At 38.7% G+C, this 12,504-nt stretch overlaps 1 long non-coding RNA gene across 1 annotated transcript; it reads left to right on the top strand.

Moving 5' to 3' along the window:
- Positions 1 to 375: 375 nt before the first annotated feature.
- On the top strand, positions 376 to 12,205 carry LOC115286351. Its single transcript, XR_003906015.1, has 2 exons — positions 376 to 477; positions 11,888 to 12,205. It is a non-coding gene; the product is annotated as an uncharacterized LOC115286351 (long non-coding RNA).
- The last annotated feature ends 299 nt before the right edge of the window (positions 12,206 to 12,504 follow it).

Genomic DNA, 12,504 nt, shown 5'->3' with positions numbered 1-12,504 from the left:
TTTCAAGCAAGTGGGCAAGTTGGACTGTGAATCAGAGTCCCATTGAGGAATGTTCCTGGCACAAAATCCTCTCCCCTCAGTCTTCTTCCCACCTCTTGCTGCTAGACACAAGAGGATATTTGAACTGAGATGTCTCTGAAGAATTGACAGATGACAACTGTGTGACTGAAAAGCCTATCATTCCATTCTTACTATATTCTTTCCTTTATATATGAGTTATCTAGGTGGTACTAGCAATGGATTTAAGTTTTCTTTCAACTGTAACTGTTATTAGGAAGAAGACTGTCATAAATGGATGGAGGGTGATGGCAACAGACATTCAGAAGTTCAAATATCACAGAAAAACAAACAAACTTTTTTTTAACTTTCCAGATGGAAGGGCAAAGCAGATAAAAACAAAAGAGGAAATGAAAAGCACCACTGCAATGAAAGGCATCTTGACATTGCCCAGAAACTTGATCTTCATAGGACTCAACGGTAAGCACATAGATTCAGTGTGATTGCAAAAAGTTGAGGAGCCTGGAAAAATAAGAGATGCTCACAGACCACAGGGGTGCACCTCAGTCTGAATGTGTTTTTCCTCATGCTATTCTGATCTTATTGTCTATTTTTTTTCGTGAATATGTGAAATATTGCATCTATACAAATGGCTTCAAGATCCTTCTGCCTGGTCCTTATGACTCTTCTTATGTTTTCATTTTTTCATTCGTTCATTCATTCATTCATTCATTCATTCATTCATTCATTCAAACTTAGGAGAGCACCCCTGAAGTCCAAGGCACTGGAAATTCAAGCATTCGAAAGTCTGCTCTCAGAGAGTTTATAATCTAGAAGGGGAATAAAACTTCATTCTGATATACATGAATACATGATACAGGATGAACAATATGCAGGAAACAGTAGCTGGATATATGTAGAGAAACATGCTATGGCTTCACGCTCATTTCTGCATAAGCCCTTCTTCTGAGGTCACAGTCAGAACAGGGTTTACGAGCATCGCTTTGAATCAGACATGCAAGGTTAGATCTCACATTTATCATTGACCAGCTGAGTCACCTTCAGCAGATTACTTACCCTTTTTAATCTCAATTTTTCCTATATGTAAAATGGGGATGACATTATTATTAATAATAAGAGTGGTATCTACTTCTAGTGTTGAGGACTGAATAAGGCAGTGGTTCTAAAGCAGCTAGCAGAGTGGCACACAGTAAATGCTAAATGAAGTGAATTGTGTGTTTATCACGACCTACCCCCTCCTGATGTCCCTGTCCACATCAGTGGTACTCCCATAGTCCTGGTCATGGAGGAAATTTACCCAGAAGTGGGATTGCTGTGTCATATGGTAATTCTACTTTTACTTTCTTGAGGAACCTTCAAATTGTTTCGCACAGTGACTGTACCAGTTTATATTCCCACCAATAGTGCACAAAGTTTCCCTTTTCTCCATATCTTCATCAGCATTTATTGTCACTCATCTTTGTGATAAAAGACATCATAACAAATGTGAAGTGACATCTCACTGTGATTTTGTTTTGGTTTAAAGATTTTATTTTTAAGCAATCTCCACACTCAACATAGAATGCGAACTCAACTGCAAGATCAAGAGTTGTACACCCCACAGATTGAGCCAGCCAGGCACCCTATTCATTGTGGATTTTCTTTGCATTTTTTGGACGATGAGCCTCTTTTTGTATGCCTGTTGGCTGTCTGTTTCTTCTTTGGAAAAATATCTGTTTAAGTCTTTGCTCATTTTTCAATTAGTTTTTTTTTAATATATTGAATGGTATAAGTTCTTTGTGTATTGTGTATGTTAACCCCAAATCAGGTACGTGGTTTGCAAATATTTTCTCCCATTGCACAGAATACCTTTTCATTTCTCTGATAGTTTGCTGTGCAGAAGCTTTTGACTTTGAGGTAGTTCTTCAACTTCAGAAGGAAGATTATAATCTAACCACTCCAGAGGGTTCTTGTAAAAATTCAAAGAGGTAAAATCAATAAAGTGTCAAAAAACATGTTTGGTTCATTGTAGGCATTTAATGTCTACCTATGTTGGGGGGAAAGAACGGATTTTTTTCTGTTTTTTGCTTCATCATTTACCTAATACCATGACTTTGGCATTAAAAGGCATTCAAAACACAGGTTGATTGATATGATAGTCATGCCATTCTTATGAATAAATTAAGCAGACTATACAATTAATAGGGAGAGAATCTTAGGATGTCAATAGGAAAACTATAAAAGCCTAGTAAGTAAAGCCATTTAAGTGAATAATGTTCGCTTTTTCCTGGCTGGTCTTTTAGATAACGATTTTTTAAAAGTAAATTAGGTAGTGCTAACTAGTCAGAGATTGTGACATTGAATCTACTCTAGGGCCCTCAGGCTATGTGTTAGAGCTGGTAGGCAGCTGGAATGGGGGGATTTCACCTGGCATGGGAGGAAAGATGGTATTAAGCAGATTTTCACGGATACCCCTAAGTGAATGAGTGTATCTCTTGCTTACCAGAACAACTGGGTGTCTCTTCCATCTCTGCACAGGTGAGAAATTGCCCAGTGAGTGCTATTAGTCTCTTCGATCTCTGTGCAGGTGAGAAATTGCCCAGTGAGTGCTATTAGTTAGCTTTGCTATTCCAAGTGGTCACAGGCCACCAGCGGCAGCACATCTGGACACCACCCCGAACTAAACAACAATTTGCATTTTAACAGGATCCCCAGATGCTCATTATGCACATCAAAGTTTGAAAAGCAATGGTCTAGAGACTTAAGGGATAATAGGATTAGAAGTAGTGTTTCTGTTATATTACATGTTTTTGGCTTCCCTGTTGCACATGGGGAAATAGAGCTCCGATTTGTAAGACAAGAGGGATGAGATTCTATACCTAGATCCTCTTCTGAAGATGAATCAACTTCTGTCATTTGAAAGTAATGGGACTACAAAAAGACACCTCATTGTTCAAAATCTATACTCTGCTGACGACTGTAATCGTTGGCCAGACTGGAAAGGACACTCCTGCCTTCTTGTTCATTTTCAGGAGTAGCTCAATTACTAGGAAGCTCACGAGCCTGGCCAAGTTGTCTAAGATGCCTCACCATGAAGACTGCAGAGTGGGCAAGGTTGCTGAGTGGGTACAGTACAGAGAAAGTTCTTTTATAAGAATAATGCTCATTCAAGGATTTTTAAAACTGTAGGAAGGTCTTGTTCTGGGCTCTTAAGGCTGTTAGAGATTACAGGGCTTTGGCACCTGTCATTTACCTAATGTGGATACTTACTGTTTGGCCAATAGAAGTAATGATGAAACTTCCTTCTAATGCAGTGGTGCTAGCCTGCTTGGCGACCGAAGAACTTGTGCTGGTTCAAGTTTGGATATGTGGCAAATAAAAACAAAAACCACTCAGTTAAATCTGAATTTCAGATGATCGGGGGATACTTTTTTAGGATAAGGTTATCCCAGGCATTCCTTGGGTCCTGGCAGCTTTAGTTTCAGCTTCCAGCGCTGGACCCCAGAGATTTACCTAGCATCTTATATGAGAAGTATATCCAAAAAAATTATGTTGGCCCATGCATTCCTTAAGGACCTGCATTTCTGGCAAGAGGATTATGCAGTTTACATTTTTGAACCAACCTTAGAGATCCTGTCTTGTTTTTCTGAGTTTCAAAAAGATTAAGTGACTTGCCCAGGGCAACAGGGCTGGGTATTTCAGGACCTCCTTTCTCTCACGAGTCATTTTGAATAATGGAAACTTGAACCTCAGGGTACTAACTTTGACGTAGAAACTGTTCTTATAAATGACCTACAAGTAACAGGAGGGGAGAAATGACAAGCAAAACAAAGTAAGGGAAGTAATAAAGCTAAGCATTGACCCCGGAGACAAACGTACTAAAATACTTGAAATATGTGTTAAATTTAGGTTGTCATAATAGTTGAAACATTTAAATTTTTGATGTTGAGTTGAAGCTATGAAACATGATTGGAATTTTGTGGACTATTTAAAAAAATGTTCTATTAATCAAATTACTCAGAACAAGTCATGGACTTGCCACGTAAAAGACACAAGAGAGTTGTAATTAGAAAATTTCTTGTGAGACAACGACATCCGAGTTGCACAGAAGTAAATACTGTTGTCCTGCGAGTGTATAAAATAAAGGAAAACTTTAGCTAAAAGTGAGACCTAAGATACTAGGAAATAATTTACATAAACAATCCTTAATATATACAAATCAGTTCAAGAGAAAGAAAATAGCAGGAATTGTTTATTGAAATTCCAACACTTTTGAGCCCTCTTCCGGCCAGGAAATGGTGACAGAAAATTCAAAACCAAATAAGATCTGGAGAATAACAAAATACCAAAACAATAATAAATGCATTTTTCCTTTAAGAGAAAAATTAAAACCAAATTGTTTCATTGGATCAGATGAAAAATTTCTCTCACTGAAGGACTTAATTCTCTCCTACTTCTTGTCCGCGCTATGCATGACTGAAGGGACAACATGTAATAATCTTGAGAGATACTTCAAAGCAATAAGTAAACTTTTTTTTCTTCTGTGGCAGGAGGAGAGGAAGGAATACATTTCTTTCTAAATATCAATGAACTTGGACAATATGAATTTCAAAAAAATGTCTTGTCTTTCAACTCCATAGATATTCGTATGTTATGGGGTGTCATCTTGGCTCTCTCCCTTCAAGGTCCTCTTGTGAGTTCCTCTTAAACTCTAACTTTGGGGATTCTAGATGCCGAGGAACTTAATGAATAGAACCAAAGCCAAAGTCAAAACCTCATTAATAAATGAAGCCAACTGCTTTGTACTTCTGTTCATTACGTCATTCTCGGAATCACCAGCCGTCTAGAAAGCACATCCCAGACAATATCCAACTCCTCTGGGTACAGCCTTTCATGGATGTTTCTGGAACTACCCAGCATTCAAGGAGTCCTCCCAACAGGCAATGGTTTATCCCCGCACTAAGTCCGAATCTTGTAACCAGACCAAAATGATAGCACTTGAGTGGTGGGGGCAATGGAGGTGGATATTTCCATAAAGATATATGATAAGAATATTCTACTGAGTCAGGTTTACACATTACCACATTTTTTTAAATTTTATGTCTCTGAATTTAAAAATATTAAAATCTTAAAATATTCTACTCAAGATAGTGAGTTTGTAGCAGAACAACTCCTTTGTAAGAGCCCTGGCTATGAATATTTTAGGGGTTGAATTCAAGGAATAACTGACTTCCTTACTGCCTTAAAAGATAGCCACTCTCTAGAAGTAAATTCAGGGTAAACATGTGAGAAACACCCAAAGTCAAGGCTTTTAATTGGCTTGTAGGAGACACTCCTACTAAAATTAAGAAAAACATCAGAAATCATCAAAACCTGCACAATTTCACAGCGTGAATAAAGGGAAAAGAAGTCTGGTTCTTGACTCTGTCAATGTTAAACAATGTTTTAAACGCACAAACTTTACAGAAAAATATAAACTTGAATCACTGTAACCAGAATAAGTTTGAATAGCTCAGATCTCCCTTTGAAAGACCATTTGCGAAGATGATTCACTGGAAAATGGGTGGGAAAAGCCTTTGGGATTCTCTCCACATAGACGACATTGTCTCTTTCTGATAATTATCAATTTAAAAAAGAGAGAGAAGCCCTTCTAAAGGTAAGGAATAAACCCAATTTAAAATATGATAGTGAAGGAACTTCACTTGAGAATGTTGTGGTCTCCCCTTTTTTTATACTGGTGGTGACACCAGTTCTTACTCAGGACTACAATAGTGAACAGTCCCTTCTCTAGTAAATACTGTGATAGAGTATAAATGAAAATGAGAGTGGATTTGAACTTGGCCATATCTAGACTCTCAAGCTGAATTGTAAAAATAAGAAAATTCAATTGGAATCCAATCAAATATTTTTATAAAAATGTCCCTGCTAGAGACACTGGGATGCTGGGTGTGTGTACCTGGGTGTGCATCTGTTTTGGTGGGAGAGGAATGTTAACAAAGAGCAGAGCACGGTGGGGAATGGCCTCATTCAATCAATCTGAATCATCTAACATAATTTCATATCAAGTAGAAAGAAACTAACTTGTACATAGGCAAAGAGACTTTAAGGTCTTGAAAGACTTGACATGATTTGAAAAGAGAAATAACGTAAACGACAAATTACATAAAGCTCTAGATGGGCCCTTGGATTTCTCTATTTAATTCCTTCCCCCAAACATAGCACGAAGACCAAGAAAGTCCCAAATTTCCAAATTAGTTTCATTAAAAGTTGAGTTTTCTTCAAAAGTCATCAGGCCTGAGATGTTAGGTCCTTATGCAAACTTTACATGGCCCATAGGACTTCCTTTGAATGGACAAACCATATTCTCTCTCCATACTAAAGAAAAATTTCATGAGAGCCCACAGTGTGCTGGCACCATGGTAAGTGCTGTCGGGGGCTTTTCATTTATTTTCGGCAGAGTTGACAATTCCTGGAAAGCCCTTGCCATGAATTCGGGCAATTTTCTCCTTTTAATTATTTTCTTCTTTAATCATTAACTTTGTGGAGGTGACTAAGCACATCAGAAATGTAAGGTCTCAGACAACATTTCTGACACTATTGAGTACCCACAGCATTGCAATTGGATAAGAATTCAAAAGGTAAGAACTAATTTCATCACAGACTTAAGTAAAAGGCAGGTTGAAAGCTATATCTTGGCATAAGATCCTTAGAGACCTTCCATGAGAAAATATATCCTTTGTGTGGTTGTTTGCAATTTTGCTGTATTTGGCCCAAACTTTCTTTTATTGGCATGTTTAATTGAGAGGTCTCCTTCTGGGGAATGAATCACATTCTTCTTTAGTAACATGGTAGGATATTTTGAAGAATATGAATATATATGTCTAACATGTGTATTATATATCATACATACATAGTGGAATATTATTTAGTCTTAAAGAGGAAGGAAAGCCTGCAGTTTGTGACAAGATGAATGGAACATGAGGACGTTATGCTATGTGAAATATGTTAGACTGAGAAAGACTAATACCATATGGTCTTACTTACATGTGGAACAAAATAAAAAGCTCATAGATAAAGAGATAATAAGATTGGTGGTTGCCAGAGACAAGGGGCAGGTGGTGGGTAAAACGGGTGAAGGGGGTCAAAAGGTAAAAATTTCCAGTTATAAAATAATAAGTCTTGGGAATGTAATGTACAGTATGGTTACTATGGTTAATAACACCTTAAAATTTTTCATCACAAGGAAAAAAATTATAAGTGTGTGTGGCAATAAACTTATTGTAGTGATCATTTGGCAATGTGTACAATATCAAATTATCATGTTGTACATCTGAAACCAATATAAAAACATTATAACTGTGGTCCAGTTCAAGACTTTGGTCTGAGCTAATGCATTTGCTTCCCAATTACCACTGAGCAAGGGTTTCAGAACAAGGAAAGGAAGCATGTGCATCCCCAGAAGGTCAAGAAGTTTCATGCAGATATGGTAGACCATGAACCTGATTGGAGAAGCATCAGCAAAATGAATTTCAAAGCCTTCTGGCAAGTGAATGGAAGTGATGTCCAGTAGAATGCCCCTAATGCTTCCGACTTAAATGTCTAAAGCAGTATGGGCGGAGAAGCTTCCAGTTCCAGCACATAGAACTTGGTCTGTGGGTCCTGCCAATTGCATTCTAAGGATCTGTAATCAGAGTCTGACTCACAGGGACTCACCCAACCACATAGTACAGTATATTACAAGTTGTAGAAGCTATATGGCATAGTTAAGGAAAATGCAAATAAAGAGACTAGAAGAAACAAATGGAGGGGTATGCAAAAAAATTAGGTAGTATGAGTAGTTTGCAAGGAGGCTGCTCTCCGAAGTGAGGCCTGATTGGGTTTGGATTCTGGCTAGCTGTGTGATCTCACTTAAGTCATGAAATGCTTCTGTGCCTATCTCATTCTCAGTAAAATAAAGATAATTACAGCAGCAACGCCTGAGGTGAGGAGGAAAGGGTTAATGTGTGAAAATGCAGTTAACAGTTAACTGTTATCTGTCAGGGTGAGCTATCATTATCACCTGGAAAAAGTAGCACTTTAATCAAGAGAACATAATGATTTGTTTGATGAAAGGTGTTGTGCCCAGTGGCTAGGTATATGGGGGTAAACATTTGAGATATGAAAAAAAAATGACTGCTTTTAAAATTAGAATAAGAGTTTGATGTGTATTAAGGATGAATGTTGATCCTCAAGAGTCATTCCCAAAGACTTCCTTAAGCTGTTAGATTAGGTAGGGGGTGTTCTGGGTGCATATTTTCTTTAACAACTGTTTTAGTGTTGTTACAAAGTTGTCTTGACAATAAACAACAAGGACGTCATCACGTAGCCAATGAGATGACATTGACCAGACTCCTAGATTTTCCTGCCTGGCCTGGGGGATTTGAGTCAAAGTGCAGGTGCCTCTGCTATCCAGGACAGAGCTCTCATCTTTGGCCTTCACTTGCTCCTGGTATCAAGTCACTCCCTACTCATGACCTTGAGAGGCTTTTGCTTTTGCTCAGGGGCCACCATGTGGGTGTCCTTCCAGCTCACCCAGTAGAATGAGTCCTGCCTTCTTCCATCCCACCGGACCCTTACTCTAAGTTGCTCCTCAGAGGTGATTTTATTCCTAATGGTGGTAAATAGACCTTCCATCCTCCTATGTTATTTTCTATCAAGACGGTTTTATAAAAATTCTTTCTTAGATCTTTACAGCCATGACAAAGTGTAAACCAACTGCCTGGATAACCTAGCTTGACATGTCTTTCTTTAACCTTCTGGGGACAGATTTCATGGGACTTTGAGATGCCCACATTCACCAGCAGATACCTATGTCTCTAGCCTTGTGTCCCTAATTCCCAGTGGAAAGGAAGGGATTTTTTTTCTTTTATGCTACTGCTCACTGGCTTCCCACAAACCCCTGCTTACTGCTCTCTGAGCTTTCAACTTTGCAAGTCCTGTCCCTTCTGGCCACTAGTTTAGGGACCATTATGTTTACAGAAGGTAAACCGAAGATTCTGTACACATCAGTATTGCACAATGAAGAAAAGGCATTTGTCCCTAGAGTTCTAGGTATAAAGGCTTCAGTGGATCTCATGTGTTAGTGCACATCAAAATAACTTGGGAGTTTTGGAAAATACTTATTCCCAAATGCCATCTTAGACCTCGTGCAGGTGTTCAATACATAAAGAAGAGCAGGTATTTGTCCCTTATTTGTCATTACATCTTAGTATCTAATGTGTTATCAGCCAAGTGGTTTAGTTCGGTTGTATAGACTGAACAACATCAGTGGGGTATCATTTATGTAGATTTTTGATTTATGCAACACAGAGGTCTCACAAGATAGGCATCTGGTAAAACATCGAGTGAATGAATGGGTGGTTGGGAGTCTTTCTAAAGCATCTTACCTCTTCCCAAGTAGCAAAAAAATGTTAAATTTAAAAATAGAGCGAAGTGCGGGAAATCTCTTGTGGAAGGCAGAAGGATAGCCTTGAAAGATGTCCTTATCCTAATCCTTGGAAACTGTGAATACCTCGCATGGCAAAAGGAAATTTGCAGATGTAATGAGCATTTTTGTTTTGAAGTATAGTCAGCATGCAATATTAAATTAGTCTCAGGTGTACAACATAGGGATTCAACAATTACATACATTACGAAATGCTCACCATGACAAGTATATTACTATATTATTGACTATATTCCCTATGCTGTACTTTTCACACCTGTGATTTATTTATTTGATAACTGGAGTTTGTACCTCTTAATCTCCTTTTCCCATTTTGGCCATCTCTCCATCCCTTCCCCTTTGGCAACCACCACTTTGCTCTCGTATTCGTGAGTCTGCGTCTCTCTTTTGTTGTTGTTTGTTCATTTGTTTTTGTTTTTTTTAAGATTCCACATATAAGTGAAATCTGTAACTGGATTATTTCATGTAGCATAATACCCTTTAGTTCTATCAATGTTTTAAAAAAATTGGCTTAGTTAAAGTATAATTAACATTTAAGATAGTAAGATATTTAAGAATACATCACGATGTTTTGATATAGGCAATCATTGAGAAAGATTCCCCTGTCAAGTTAACTAATACATCTATCACCTCACATAGCTTCCTTTCCTGTGACCAGCTGGGGAAAGCTCTTTTTTTGAAGGGCTGATGTGATTGAGTCCGACCCACTATACACTTTCTTGGCCATACATGTAACGGTCATGGAGCGGTATCTCATCAAAATCACAGGCTCCCCCCAACACACTCAAAGGGAAATGAATAATACAAAGACAATGGTTTTGGGTGGTCATTCTTAGAATTCTGCCTGCCACAGAGAGCTTCGAGTATGGCCTTGGTAAGCATTAAAAGTGATTGTCTTCCCAACCCAGGCCTTGGATGCCTGTCCTGAAAACTATGAGCAAGCAATTGTGGGAGTTCCACATCCAGAATAGGCCATATCCTACATGAGCTGTGAATGAACAAACAAAGGGACTTCGGGTTAAATTGGGGTAGGAGTTGGGAGGTTGAAATAAAAAGGAAAACTAACGTCATTCGCTGATTTTAATCATTAGGACTTTCTGTTTTATATTTTCTTGATTTTTAGATGACCAAATTCCTTTAATATTCACTCAGTCTTGCAGAAGTGCCTGCCCTAAGTTTTCTCCCTCCTTGCTTTTCTGCCCTCTCCTGAGACTCCCCACTCCCTTCTCAGCAGACTAAAGGGATATATGTATTATCAACAAATATAATCAAAGTCCCATTGTGAGATCAGATTCCCGTGAAAAACACAGCACTAAAAAGAAAACAGAAGAAGACCCAAGAACAGAACATATGAAATCTTTCCTAAGCATGCCCTTTGTTTGCTCTAAGCAGTGGATTTTAACTCATTTCATGAGGCTGATTCATTTTTGGTTTCTTAAAAAAAAACATTGAACTTTAAAAAGCCTATCCATTTTCATGTGGCTTAGAAATCTTCTGAGAGCCAGCAATTTCTTCCATCCTCTCCCTGAAGTAATTCGTATTCTATTTCTAATCTACAGGGTTTTCTGCCTTTCTGCCTTCAAAGTGATTTGGTAGACTGGGGTCGCTGAAATCTCTTCTCACCTCCTTTTATCCCCAAGTTCGACTGCCCACCCAGAGCTTTTGCGGGAAGTTAGTGCTATTTTTGTCCCATCTGGTTAATGCCAAAGAACAATGCTGTGGTCCCACCACTGAAGGTCTCAGGAGCATCTGCTAAGTTACTTTTATATTCTTCATTTCCTGTTATTTCCTGTAATGTCTTGTATCTCCCCAAGGTCATCCAATTTGGAATTCCTGACATGTTTTCTGATATTTGCCCTTTCCTTGAACAGAAGATGTTTGGCTCCTCTCTCTTAAAAGCAAACTGATGGCTGACTGCTCATTTAATATGCCTCCCAACCCGTCGCCTTCCCCAGGGAAATCTGGAGTTATCAACAGGGATTGTTCTATAGCATCTCATTAATAGTCTGCCACTATACATTTTAAAAAGAAATATTCTGGACGTTTTAATATCTGTAAACATGTGAAACAAGCTGTTAAAAATTGAATTCCTGTGTATCAGCTTGTGATGCTAGCCTAGGAAATTTGTTCATGATATATTTGAGGTTGGGATTAGGTTATGTTCTCTTCCTGTTACCCCTTTAGGTCCCTCATTCTAAGCTTACAGTATTCATTTTGATCCAAACATTTTATCGATTATTTGCCAACTTCACATGGCAGCCATTGGTGGTGGGTATTTGATAGTATTAGAAGAATCTAAGAATAGCTGTATTCTCTTTGCTCCTTAAGCCTACTTTTCCCCACAGGATTCTCAAGGGAATAAAACAAATGAGAAACTATCTACTATTTTATTACAAATTGTTCCAGGGCTCCATTTCTCCATAATGAAGCACTCTGGAAAAGCTCAGAAGCCAGCCCTCAACACCTCAGCTGGAGGTACCTGAGTGGAAGAGGAGAGGGTCAGAGGACAAGATGGTGATGTTCATTCAAAGACTCAGGCTCTGCCTCTACTGATCCAGGTAGCTGCAAGAATAAAGGAAACAGGGGGCACACAATTTTATGATACATCTTTCTCCACCATCCTGTTTTTTCATTACTGGCCTTCTTTCCATCTGTAAAATATGCCACCAACTTCTTTTCTCTCTCTGGACCTTGTATTTGTTAATAAAGATCTTCCCTGACAAAGTCACTTCCTCCTTAATTTCAGGTCATAACTCCCATGTCACCTCTCCTGAGAGCTCTTCTCCACCCATCTTAGCGAACCATCATTTCTGGTCCTCTCCATATGTGGGCCTGTTTCATATTCTTGGTAGCACTCATTCACAAAATATGTGGCTATTGCGTGCCCCGTCTCACCAGAATGTCAGAGGTACTGTCGTATCCGTTTTTGTCTCTCCAGAACCTAAAACAGTGGTTGGCTCATGATAGACACTCAGCAAGTACTGGCTGAGCAATTGCCAGAGACCCCCCCCCCCCACCCCGCC

The sequence above is a fragment of the Suricata suricatta genome, chromosome 3 (assembly GCF_006229205.1).
Source record: "Suricata suricatta isolate VVHF042 chromosome 3, meerkat_22Aug2017_6uvM2_HiC, whole genome shotgun sequence".
Lineage (NCBI taxonomy): Eukaryota > Metazoa > Chordata > Mammalia > Carnivora > Herpestidae > Suricata > Suricata suricatta.
The sequence above is the reverse complement of the archived record's forward strand: the minus strand, read 5'-3'. Positions and strand labels throughout refer to the sequence as shown.